The sequence below is a fragment of the Rattus norvegicus genome, chromosome 1, assembly GCF_036323735.1.
Source record: "Rattus norvegicus strain BN/NHsdMcwi chromosome 1, GRCr8, whole genome shotgun sequence".
Classification (NCBI taxonomy): Eukaryota; Metazoa; Chordata; class Mammalia; order Rodentia; family Muridae; genus Rattus; species Rattus norvegicus.
The window spans coordinates 2,806,178-2,820,523 of record NC_086019.1 but is presented as its reverse complement, the minus strand read 5'-3'; the positions used below and the strand labels follow the sequence as shown (position 1 = coordinate 2,820,523).

Below are 14,346 nucleotides of genomic sequence, written 5' to 3'. Positions count from 1 at the left end.
CACTATGTACACATTCCTCTCCACTGGAATGGGAAGGGGTATTCTGTGCCTTTGTATGTTGGAAAGATATAACTTGCTTAATGATTTTACAAGATGTGACAATCAAGAGTGTCAGAAGTGATTTGGGGCATTTGAAGAGTATATGGGCTGCTGCAGGCTATTAGGGTCATTGGAAGCTCCTGATTAGCTGCCTGTGGGGGATGGTTTTCCTAGAATTGACTTGTTTGGACTTTTCCAGTGCTGGGAAACAGAAACTTAGACCTAGCTTCCCAGTCTGTCAGTTTACAACCTGTCATGGAGGAGTCAGCCTTGCTCTGGCCAACTCAGTTCTCTCAATAGAAGCTGTTGTAGGAGGAACCTATCTAGATGATTAGTTATTGGGGATGACATTTGGGTGTCTATAGACTCAACCCATTCCCTGTGTGGGGTGTGTGTGTGTGTGTGTGTGTGTGTGTGTATTGTGTAGTGGTTGTACCTGATTAGTCAGCCTCCTTCTTATGTTGTCTTGCCTTCAGCATTGTAGACTCTAAACCTAAATCACATAAGATTCACTTGAAGAAATTGCTATTCAGTGCTAAGGTATTTTGCAAGCCTGGTGTTTTTTTTTTTTTTTTTTTTTTTTTTTTTTTTTTTTTTTTTTTTGCATCTACTTTTGAACTTTATTACCTTGACTACAATAATCTACTACTTTTAAATGGTTTCAACTTTCAGAAAATCAGGCAGTTAGAAGTCAGAAGGAATTAGCAGTTGAGATATATATATATATATATATATATATATATATACATATATATATATATATATATATATACACACACACACATATATGCACAGAGGGCTTTTGCCAGCATTCAAAAATCTTGTCATATTTGAGAAAATGTTCCAATATGGTACATATGCTCATTCATGTGTGTAAACCTATGGTTTTAGTGCCTTGCCAATACAAATATGGTTTGCATTATAAGCTGAAATGAGGGCAAGATTGCATGTTTATCCCTCAGAATCAAAGTGCCCACCTCTTTGTTTTTGTGCTTCCTTTGTTTCTTTTCTTACTCTTGCTGTTTCACTTCTTGGAGAAAATAGTGAGGGATGTAGGGATCATGTTAGTTTCGTCAGTGAATTCATTCTGGTTCTCTCCATACTTGTTCTTCCTTTCAAGTCTACTGACACCTCTCTTTTAATCTCCATCATGGCCAGAGTTTGGAGAAGAGGCCCTATATCTCAGTAGAGTGGAATTATGATTTCTTTTTTTTTTTAAAATTTAGAGAATACTTTATTAGTTTTTGTAATCAAACCCACGTAGATAAGACCTTACATATTTAATACAGTGTGTTACCCCTGTACAAATGGAAAAAACTTAAGTTCAACATTTCTAGACCAATATGGCTGTTAATTTTTGTACAGTGAACTCAACACAGTAAACGGGGATACTTTTTTCCAAAGTTGACAGCAGAGCTAAAGTTTCAAAAAATTCAAATTATATATCTGTATATATATATTTATATTTATATAAAAAGACCAATAATAGCAGTGTGTTATGCATCAACAGCAGCAACAGCTTTTCCAGGTTCTGCAGTCATCTGAACAAAACTGTAGAGACATCCAGCACACTCCATTAAAAAAAAAAGTAAAAAAACAAAACCCAAGAAAACAGCACAGTTCTGTTACTCTTGTGGTACCTGGCACCATTTTTTTTTTTTTAATTAGCTTCTCAATCATCATCTGGAAAGAAAACATTCTGAGCAACATCATTAAAAACAGCTCTGATAAAGCACGGTCACTACTACGTATCATAAAGCAGGTACAAGCTATTTTACATCCACAGAGGTATGATACAGTACTGTCCTACATCTATAATACTAGAGGATACAATTTAAAAGGCATTATTTGAGACTTGATTCTACTTTTCCAGCAGAGGGCCCAAAGGATGGTGTGACACAGCTTTGTAAAGAAACATACTCTAGACAGGATTTCCTTTCACTAGTGGCACACTTCTAAGGATTCATTCTCTCCATGAATGTCAGCTAAAACTGTTATTAAAAAAATGAAATATCCGTAGAACAAAACCGTATAACCACCGGATTCACATGAAGATGACCTAGTGGAGACAAGCTGGACCTCACCTTACCAACAAGCTATCAAATCTGTTATGTTTAAACAGTGAGACCTCCAAGGAAGGAGATGCCAAGTAGTGCTTCAAAGCTTCGGATCACAATCAAACACAGCATCCTTTTCAACAGAAGCAGAAGCACATCGGAATATGCTCAAGGATGCTGACATCAACATTTAATCATCTCCTCACTCATCCAGGAAGAAGGGGAGATCAGTTACTACTGTACTTTATTGTGTTCAACCAAATCACCATGTGACAAAAATAGCAAGCTGCCATAATAAAAAATAAGGCTCCTCTATCCAGCACCAGATAGCATCATTTTACTTTGAAGCCTAGAAATTGCACACTTGTATATAAACCAACCGAAGATGAGGATTGAGAGTTCATCTTGTTGGATTTTTCCTTTGATGAATATGAAGTGTCCTTCCTTATCTTTTTTGATGACTTTTAATTGAAAATTGATTTTATTTGATATTAGAATGGCTACTCCAGCTTGCTTCTTCTGACCATTTGCTTGGAAAGTTGTTTTCCAGCCTTTCACTCTGAGGTAGTGTCTGTCTTTGTCTCTGAGGTGTGTTTCCTGTAGGCAGCAGAATGCAGGGTCCTCACTGCGTATCCAGTTTGTTAATCTATGTGTTTTTATTGGGGAGTTGAGGCCATTGATGTTGAGAGATATTAAGGAATAGTGATTATTGCTTCCTGTTATATTCATATTTGGATGTGAGGTTATGTTTGTGTGCTTTTCTTCTCTTTGTTTTGTTGCCAAGATGATTAGTTTCATGCTTCTTCCAGGGTATAGCTTGCCTCCTTATGTTGGGCTTTACCATTTATTATCCTTTGTAGTGCTGGATTTGTAGAAAGATATTGTGTAAATTTGGTTTTGTCACGGAATATCTTGGTTTCTCCATCTATGTTAATTGAGAGTTTTGCAGGATACAGTAACCTGGGCTGGCATTTGTGTTCTCTTAGGGTCTGTATGACATCTGTCCAGGATCTTCTGGCCTTCATAGTTTCTGGCGAAAAGTCTGGTGTGATTCTGATAGGTCGGCCTTTATATGTTACTTGACCTTTTTCCCTTACTGCTTTTAATATTCTTTCTTTATTTTGTGCATTTGGTGTTTTGACAATTATGTGACGGTAGGTGTTTCTTTTCTGGTCCAATCTATTTGGAGTTCTGTAGGCTTCTTGTATGCCTATGGGTATCTCTTTTTTTAGGTTAGGGAAGTTTTCTTCTATGATTTTGTTGAAGATATTTACTGGTCCTTTGAGCTGGGAGTCTTCACTCTCTTCTATACCTATTATCCTTAGGTTTGATCTTCTCATTGAGTCCTGGATTTCCTGTATGTTTTGGACCAGTAGCTTTTTCTGTTTTACATTATCTTTGACAGTTGAGTCCATGATTTCTATGGAATCTTCTGCTCCCGAGATTCTCTCTTCCATCTCTTGTATTCTGTTGGTGAAGCTTGTATCTACAGCTCCTTGTCTTTTCTTTTGATTTTCTATGTCCAGGGTTGTTTCCATGTGTTCTTTCTTGATTGCTTCTATTTCCATTTTTAATTCCTTCAACTGTTTGATTGTGTTTTCCTGGAATTCTTTCAGGGATTTTTGCGATTCCTCTCTGTAGGCTTCTACTTTTTCTCTAAGGGAGTTCTTTATGTCTTTCTTAAAGTCCTCCAGCATCATGATCAAATATGATTGTGAAACTAGATCTTGCTTTTCTGGTGTGTTTGGATATTCTGTGTTTGCTTTGGTGGGAGAATTGGGCTCCGATGATGCCATGTAGTCTTGGTTTCTGTTGCTTGGGTTCCTGCGCTTGCCTCTCGCCATCAGATTATCTCTAGTGTTACATTCTTCTGCTATTTCTGACCGTGGCTAGACTGTCCTATAATCCTGTGTGTCAGGAGTGCTGTAGACCTGTTTTCCTGTTTTCTTTCAGCCAGTTATGGGGACAGAGTGTTCTGCTTTCGGGCGTGTAGTTTTTCCTCTCTACAGGTCTTCAGCTGTTCCTGTGGGCCTGTGTCTTGAGTTCACCAGGCAGGTTTCCTGCAGGGGAAAAGTTGGTCCTACCTGTGGTTCCAAGGCTCAAGTTTGCTCGTGGGGTTCTGCCTAAGTCTTCTCCGCGGCGGCAGCAACCCGGACAATCTGCGCCGCTCTTTCCGGGAGCCTCCGTGCACCAGGGTTCCAGATGACGTTTGGTGTTTTCCTCTGGCGTCTGGATGTGCACAGAGTGCAATCTCTTCTGGTTTCCCAGGCGGGTCTGCCTCTCTGAAGGTCCAGCTCTCCCTCCCACGGGATTTGGGTGCAGAGAACTGTTTATCTGGTCTGTTTCCTTCAGGTTCCGGCGGTGTCTCCGGCAGGGGTCCTGCCGCTCCTGGGCCCTCCTCTACGGGAACCCAGAGGCCTTATATAGTTTCCTCTTGGGCCAGGGATGTGGGCAGGGGTGGGCAGTTTTGGTGGTCTCCTCCGCTCTGCAGCCTCAGGAGTGCCCACCTGATCAGGCGGTGAGGTCTCTCTCCCATGGGGTTTGGGAGCAGAGAGCTGCTGCGGGCCAGGATCCGCGGGTAAGCCTGGTGTTTTTTATAATTTTAATTTTGTTTTTGTTTTTGAGGACAAAGTTTCTCAATGTAGCCCTGGCTGTCCTGAAAGTAGCTGTTTAGAACGTGGGGCCTCAGATGTAAATGGTCCACCTGCCTCTGGCTCCAGAGTGCCAGGATTAAATGTGGGCCAACATGCCCCGCTTTCTCTTTGTTTGTTTGTTTGTTTGTTTGTTTGTTCATTTTTATGTTATTGGCTGATGGTTGGACTATGGGTTTTGGCACATGTCAAGCATATGCTGCTGTGTTGATCTTCATCCATGTTATGAATTTTGAAATTTGACAGAGAGCATGTTCTGTTTCTCAGGATGGCATGTATTCATGACATTCATACATATCATTCATGACATTCATATGCACATCATGTATGCCTAATCCCCATAGTAGTCAGAAAATGGCTTCAGAATTCCGGAACTTGGAGTAATCAATAGTTGTGAAGCTCCCTTCTAACTACTGGCAATTGAGGCCAATTATTTTTAAGACCAGCAAGAGCTCTTCACTGCTGAGCCAGCTCCTGTCCTATGTTGCTTATTTAGGATCAACATTTACATTGCCAGTATTTTCAGCTATCTGTTTGTATCTGTTTCAACATTCATCCCCTTTTAGTAAGATCTCATTACTGTTACAGTTAAAACTGGGACACCTCAAGATTATGGAAGAAGAATACAGAAGTGCAGTGAATGTAATTCTTTGTAGGAACTCTAGTAAAAACCTCTGAGTCCTTTCTATCTTTCTTGTTTGTTTGTTTGATTGATTTTTCATAGGGGAGACAGGGTCTTAATATGTACCTCTGGCTGTCCTGGATAGACCTCAGATATACCTGCCTCTGCCTCCTGAGTGCTTGAATTAAAGACATGAGCCTATATGCTCACTTGATATTTTTTTGCAGTTAGTAATTGTTCATACAATTTCTCTGTGTGCTCAATACTGCGCCCCCCTCCATTAATTAGCATTTCTCTTGCAAGGCTATATCCTACCCAAAGAGCAAAGATATGACAGAGGTGAACCTTATTACTCAGTTTTCTTCTAAGATGATTTCGTAATTACATTAGAACATCTGGGTCAAGAAATAAGTGGGTTAAGCACAAGAAGCATACATTTACAGTGATATCGGTATCATGGTTACTGTTGTACAAATGTATGGGATGTTTCAGGATGCATTGACCTATGATGATGTACATGTGAACTTCACTCAAGAAGAATGGGCTTTGCTGGATCCTTCACAGAAGAGTCTTTACAAAGATGTGATGCAGGAGACCTATAGGAACCTCACTGCTATAGGTAAGACAGTGAATTTTCTTTCAGTTTTTAAGATAAGGAAACAAATGTTCCTTTGTTACTGTTGCTTTTCTGTAACTTCAATTGAGAATAAAGAAGAATGAGGTGAAAAGGTCAGGTTCACTGAAGATAGTAACTTAAATGTTGCCTAATTTCCAATATTATATCATACATTTTCTGGTACTGTATTTTAGGTTACAATTGGGAAGACCATACTATTGAAGAACATTGTCAAAGTTTCAGAAGACATGGAAGGTAATTTTCATGTGCAAGTTGGTATGAATATGCCTCTGAAGGCACGTTAGTATGTCCTGGAACTTTTAAACAAACGCAACAGTGTAAAAAAAAAAGCCCTTCTTTAAGTGTATTGATTATTAAATTCTCACAAATCCATGTACCTCAATGTCAGGTGTCTGACTGGTTTTTTGCAAGGCATTCCTCTAAGAAAGAAGACAAAGACACAATGCCTTAACAGATCTTACCATTTGAATTATAGCCACATTACAGCTATTCTGTATACCTGCCAATCTGTTTAGTCTCATAACACACACACACACACACACACACACACACACACACACACACACACACACACACAGAGTAGGTGATAATTTTATTTTTCAAATAGGCAAATATATCATAGTAAAGCTGATTGCTCATATACTAACATTGTTAAGTTTAAGTGAGAGGGACAGTTTATGAGAGTCAAGAATGTTGTTGAAGAGAAACATTGATTCTTATACCATATGTCTATGATGAACAAAAAGTCAAACTGTGTGAATACAATGTGGAAATCTTTCGTTTGATATTTTTACAGGTATATCCTGTGTCACAATGGATACAAGCCATGTGAGCACAAGGATAGTGAAAGGAGCTATGCCCCCCACCCCCAGAACAATTAAGATATATGTAGTAGTCCACATTGAGCAGACTCTCTCGTTGTGATACAAGTTTAAAATTAGTTGGTTTCCCAACTTCATTGGGAATATATCCATAAAGTCACATAGCAGAAAATCCCTATGGATTCTAGGATTGTGGAAATCGCTTTCTGTTTGTCCTGATTCACTTGGCCGATGTGGTATGCAAATGTAGTGTATTTCACAATAAAGGAAAGCATATGAATGTACTCAATGTGGTAAAGCTCTGAGCTCTTCCATTTCTCTTCAAATATATGAGAAATCTCATAGAGCGAAAGGATGGTACAAATATGACCCATGTAATAACACTTTTACCAACCCATAGTGAATGGGAAACCATGAGTGTAAACAAAGTGATACAACCTTAAGATGTGATTCTTCTTTACAATTCGACCAAATTATAAAATTAATTTCCACAGGTAAAAAGATTCTTTAGTATAGTGAATGTGGTAAAGCTTTCCCATGGGCCAACTATCTATCTTTGCAGGCATGAAAGATGTCATACTGGAGAGAAGCCCTCTGAAAATACTCAGTGTGGTAAAGCCTTTGCACAACATAGTCATCTCCAAAGACATAAGAGCACACATACTGGAGAGAAACTCTATGAATGTAAGCCACGTGATAAAGCCTTTACATACGATTCTCAGCTTCAAACTCTTGAAAGGATTCATACTGGAGAAAAACCCTACAAATGTAATCAATGTGGTAAAGCCTTTGAACGTCGTTGTAATCTTGGAAGGCATAAACTAATACATACTGGAAGAAAATCCTACAAATGCAATCAGTGTGGTAAAGCCTTTGCACGACACAGTCATCTCAAAACGCATGGAATAACACATACTGGAGAGAAACCTTACGAATGTGATCAATGTGGTAAAGCCTTTGCATATCATAGTTATCTCCAAGTACATAAAAGAATACATACTGGAGAGAAGCCCTATGAATGTAATCAATGTGGTAAAGCCTTTGTAGGTCAGAATGATCTTAAAAGGCATGAAAGAATTCATACTGGAGAGAAACCCTACAAATGTAATGAATGTGATAAAGGCTTTGGACATCACCAAAATTTTCGAATGCATAAAATGATGCATGCTGGAGAAAAACCCTACAAATGCAATCAATGTGGTAAAGCCTTTTCACAAAACAGTCATCTCCAAACACATAAAAGCACACATACTGGAGAGAAACCTTACAAGTGTGATCAATGTGGTAAAGCCTTTACATCTCATAGTTATCTCCAAGTACATAAAAGAATACATACTGGAGAGAAGCTCTGTGAATGTGAGCAATGTGGTAAAGCCTTTGCATCTCATAGTTATCTCAAAGTACATAAAAGAATACATACTGGAGAGAATCTCTATGAATGTAATCAATGTGGTAAAACCTTTGCATCTCATAGTTATCTCCAAGTACATAAAAGAATACATACTGGAGAGAAGCTCTATGAATGTGATCAATGTGGTAAAGCCTTTGCATCTCATAGTCCTCTCCAAGTACATAAAAGAATACATACTGGAGAGAAGCCCTATGTATGTGATCAATGTGGTAAAGACTTTGTAGTTCAGAGTGATCTTAAAAGACATAAAAGAACACATACTGGTGAGAAACCTTACAAATGTAATGAATGTGGTAAGGCCTTTGTAGGTCAGAATGATCTTAAAAAACATAAAAGAAAACATACTGGAGAGAAACCTTACAAATGTAATGAATGTGGTAAAGCCTTTGTATGGAATGGTAGTCTCCGAACACATAAAGTAATACATAGTGGAGAGAAACCTTACAAATGTAATGAATGTGGTAAAGCCTTTGCATGTAACACTAGTCTCCGAACACATAAAGCAATACATACTGGAGTGAAACCTTTCAAATGTAAGCACTGTGGTAAAGCCTTTGTAGGTCAGAATGACCTTAAAAGGCATGAAAGAATTCATACTGGAGAGAAACTTTACAAATGTAATGAATGTGGTAAAGCCTTTGTATTTGATTCTAGTCTCCGAAAATATAAAGCAGTACATACTGGAGTGAAACCTTAAGAATGTAAGCAATGTGGTAAAGCCTTTGTATGTCAGAATTACCTTAAAAAGCATGAAAGAATTCATACTGGAGAAAAACTTTACAAATGTAATGAATGTGGTAAAGCCTTTGTATTTGATTCTAGTCTCCGAAAACATAAAGCAGTACATACTGGAGTGAAACCTTAAGAATGTAAGCAATGTGGTAAAGCCTTTGTACGTCAGAATGACCTTAAAAGGCATGAAAGAATTCATACTGGAGAGAAACCTTACGAATGTAATGAATGTGGTAAAGCCTTTGTATGTAATGCTAGTCTCCGAAAACATAAAGCAACACATACTAGAGTGAAACCTTATGATTGTAAGCAATTTAGTAAGTTCTTTGCCTCTCATGATCAACTTTGACAACATGAAAGAATTCATACTGGAGAGCAACCTTAAAATGTAGTCAATGTGGTAAAGCCTTTTCACAATCAAGCCACCTCCAACTACATAAAAGAACACATACGTACTAAAGAGTAACCGTATGAATGTAACCAATGCAGTAAAGCCTTTACTGTGATCTTCAAAGGTATGGTGGTTTAAATATACTTGGCCCATGGCAAGTGGCAGTGTTAGGAGGTATGGCCTTTTTGGAGTAGATGTGGCCTTTGAGGATGTATGTCACTGTGGGGGAGGGTGGGCTTTGAGTCCCCATGCTTAAACTCTACCCAGGGCAGAAGAGTCTTCTGGCTGCCTTCTGATCAAGATGTAGAACTCTCCTCCAGCACCGTGTCTGCTTGGACACTGACATTCCTTCCACCTTGATAATAGACTGAACCTCTGAATCTGTATACCGCCCCTCCCCCCAATTAAATGTCCTTTCTAAGAGTTGCCTTGGTCATGGTATCTTTTCACAGCATTAAAACCCAAATTAACACAAACAGCATAAAAGATACCACATTAGAGAGAAACTATGAATGTACTAAATATGGTGAAGCCTTTGCACATTTCAATAGTTCTCACTATAACAAAAGTAGTCATACTTCCATTCACTGAAACCCTGTGAATGCAGAAAATAACATTCTTGAGAGAAGCCTTATGAATGGGCTCAATTTGGTAAAGTCTTTGTGAAATCTGCATAAATACCTAACAATTCAAAAACATGGTCAAAGTAAATGCCAGGAGTCTATTGGAAACAAGCTGAGTTAGAAGGGTAGGGGTTATGAAGAGTGTGGTTGGGTGTGCAGTTAGTGCTAGAAAGTTAGGGGTTAGGGTTAAACCGTTGCGGGGCAGTGTGGGTTAAGGTTGGGGACAAGACGGGTAGGGTTAGGTTGGCGTTTAGTTTTAGGGGGTTAGGAAAAAGTGTGAAATTGGGGAAGGAAATGGGAGGAGGTTGGCTGTGGTAAAGGGAGGGATGATAATGATATATAGTATTCATAAAATCCTCAAATACAAAAACAATCAAGTTGAAAAGCTTCAATGTAAATAGTTTGAGGGGTAAGGAGAGTTGTTACTACATACATTAATGAAATTCAGAAAAATCATTAGGTCTTTTCTTAGAAATCATTTATTCCAATAAAGTGGAAAACTCTAAAATAAAGCACATAGTTTTCTGGATGTATATAACCTACCAAAAGTAAATCGTGAAGATCTAAAAAAAAAAAAAAAATGAAAAAAATGAAAAAAAAAATTGAGCAACTTTGTAGAGAGCAGTACAAGTGAAGTTGTGGTCAAATATTTACCAAATAAAATTACCAGACCTTCAATAAAATACTAACACAAATCCTTCTCAAACTATGCTATTAAATAGCAAAGGAAGGTTACATTACCAAACTCTTTATGAAGTTACTATTAGCCTAATACTGAAACCAGATATACACAGACCAATCTCCACCATTTATGGTGCAATTTATATGCAAAATTTCTTTAAAAATACCTTCAAACTCTTGAAAAATAAATCAAAAAATTACCATGGTCAAAATGCTTTATTCCAGAGATGTAGTGCTGGCTCAACATGTCAATATATTTTATAAATTTCTCTCATCTTTTGTTTTTTGATAGAATAGAAATCATAACATTTCAATCATGTCAAATATCCCACAGAAACTCAGAATATAAGAAACACATCTCACCATAATAATATATATGTCAAGCAGTAGCCTTATCAACCAGTAAAAATGTACTGAGAAAGAAATCTGGGAAATAATTCCATTCAAAACAACGTAAAAATCAGAGCGCCCCACCCCCAAAATCTCTTGAATTAAACCTGACCAAGGATGTGAAAGACCTCTATAATGAAAATTTTATAGATACTGAATAAAATTAAAGAGGACACTAGAAGATGGAAAGACCTTGCATGCTCATGGGATGGCCATACTTCCAAAATCAATCTACAGATTCAATGCAATCCCAAGAGAAATTAAGGGGGAATATTGTCAAAATACATTACATAATGCATGAAAACCCTATAATCCCATTATTCTGTATAACAAGTGTTAAGATTTTTGAAAGCTTTAGATCCAAGCTGGTTTTAGGAACACAGACAGTCACACACATGCATATGACAAAACTGCAAAATACAAGTCAGACATATGATGTTCTGCCAGTAAACCCAGCTCTGGTGAGCTGGTGCCTGGGATTCATTGTCAAGACAGCTTAGCCTAAATTACTGATCTCAAGTGAGAGACCCATCTTCAAAAATGAGGTCAACAATTGTTCAAGAAATGCATGCAAACATATATGAAAACACTATATACAAATGGAACATAATTCAGACTAAAAGCTGTGGCACATACCAGAACATAGATGTCGCAAGGAATTTACTCAAAAAGAAATAAGCCAGCTGCCAAGAGACAAATACTATATGATGTTATTTGTGCAAGGAACCTAGAGACAACAAATTGGAAGCAATGGAAAGCAGCATGGTGGTTGCCAAGGGCTGTGAGAGGGAGAAGTGAAGAGCTGGTATTTATTGAATATAGAATTTCAGTTTGAAATGGTAAAAGAATTGTGATGCATGGGAATCATAATCCCACAATACAGTGAATGTACTTCATGCCAATCAAGTATCAACTTAATCAACTTAGATAAAAACGATAGCTTTCATATTATGTATATTTTACAAGAATAATAAAAGTCCTCCATCGCCATAAAGTGATAAGGAGGTTGGGCCCTGTATAGCTGCAACTCAGTAACAGCAATGTTAATCTACTTTGGTGAGTTTCCTAACGGTTTCACTGCATTTAGATACCTGTACCTTGAAAATAAAGTAATGTTAAAATGTCTACCAAGGTCTTTTCTGAGGTATCTTGAAATCTCAAAGGAAACTCCTTTGAGTGACTTGGTGTAATGGAGGCAGCTGTTGGCTGTGAGGTGCAGAGAAGAAGGCAGAATCAGAGAAGCCTGAGTGCTCTGCACAGCACTAACTCCCAGGCAGTACTTAGTTTACTTTCCTTTATAAAACTTTACAGAATGAAATTGTATGCCTATCTCGTTGATTAACCACATGTACTTTCACAAGAAGTCAGCATTACATGCGTCCTTTGTCCTCAAATGTCTTTTTTTTAAGGTATGTCACGGAGGCTAGGGTACATGTTACATGAACACCCCACCCCACCCCAGGCTGCAGTGGTGGCGGCCTGCAACATGCAAGGATTTTTTTTCTTCACTAAATGTTTGTGTCATCTTTGGCTGTCGAGAGATGTTTAAATTCATGCTGGCATAAGAATATATGCTCAATGCCTCTTTAGATATTTAGACTAAAGTTTTGTGTAACAAATATCAGTTTATTACTCCTAGGATGGAGAGCCTCCTCGAGACAGAATAAGCAGTAAACAACACAACACTTAGCATTCAATATTGAGCGACACAGATTCCAGCTCTGAGTCCCAGACCAATGGAGTGCTAGACAGCATCTTAGAACCTTCAACTGTAAAACTGACTACATAGCACATACCATTCGGGATTACTGTAAAACTAGGAGTGAAGTGTGTAAGACTGTGCGGGCCCTGTCACCTAATGAACACCAAATAAACATTAGTTACTATTTCTGTCACTGGTGTTAGTGTTAATAGAGAGCCCATGCAGGATAGGGGACAACAGTAAGTGTGCACTGGTAAACACGATCCCCCACACCACACACACACAGAATTAGGAATGATGAGAGACTGACACTAAGACAACTCTAGCAGTTAACATTTTGGGTTGTTTCAATGACTCCCTTTTCACTTGGTCTTGCTACCTCTGAACATTGCTAATATCCAACCCACCTTTTTATCTGTTTTTAAAAACAAAAATACATAAAATGGACTATTAAAGCAAGCTGACAACTGCTTTTCCTTTTCTTTTTCTTTTTAAATTATTTTTAAAGATTTATTCATTTTATTATATATAAGTACACTGTACCTGTCTTCAGATAAACCGGAAGCGAGCATCGGATCTCTTTACAGATGGTTGTGAGCCACCATGTGGTTGCCGGGAATTGAACTCAGGATCTCTGGAAGAGTAGTCAGGTGCTCTTAACCACTGAGCCATCTCTCCAGCCCGCTTTTTCTTTTTTTAATATTTATTTTTAGTATGTGTGGGAGTGCGAGGCACCCTCAGAGACTAGAAGTGTCTGGTCCCCTAGAGCTGGAGTTAGAAGCAGCTGTGAACCTTCCAATGTGGATGCTGGGAACAAGGCCTTGGTCCTCTTCAATGGTAGTCTGTGCTCTTAACCACTGAGCCTTCTCCCCTGCCCCAAAAATGCTTCTCTTGAAGAAAGGAACACATGTTTTAAAATTGTATCACATTACCTAGTAAGGACTATCACAAACAACAGATGCTGTTTAAAAAAAAAATACAGGTTGTGATTTAGCAATTAAGAGCTAGAAGACGTGCACAGTGCAACCGGTGTCCCTCTAACTGACCTCAGCCTCTGTCAGATTTGCATCAGATGTAGTAATGGAGCCTCAGGTGGGAGGTTCTCCAAGATTGGATACAATATTTTCCACCAAGTTTGCAGAGTAAATACATGTCGCCCCAAACTATTGTATAGTTTTCAAACTTCCAACTTTCCATAAATGATTTTTACTATTTGTTCTAAAAAACAAAAAAGCTCAACAACAACAAGAGAAAACCCCAGCATGCTGTTTCCTGACATTTTTTGTATTTCATTTCCCCTAGAAAGTCTGGGGCCCAAAGTTTCTGAACCATGTTGTGCTGTACTTAAGGACAGTAATGCATTAACACACTTTTCTCCCATGTAATTTATTTTAATCATTTTATTCCAGCAAATCTTCAGAGGGCAGAGGGGAAATTCCATTCACCGCTATCATATTCTGCCCTGCCCTGCTGCAAATCAGCTCAGTGGCTTACCAATGGCAAAGTTTTAATGCAGGTTTTTTTTTTCTTTAAGATCAGGGGTACAGTGTTTCTAAACAGAAAGAACTGCACTAAGTCCATTAGTAGAC

At 38.3% G+C, this 14,346-nt stretch overlaps 1 pseudogene; it reads left to right on the top strand.

Moving 5' to 3' along the window:
• Positions 1-837: 837 nt before the first annotated feature.
• Positions 838-10,614, top strand: LOC134478858 (zinc finger protein 431-like; annotated as a pseudogene).
• Positions 10,615-14,346: the final 3,732 nt, after the last annotated feature.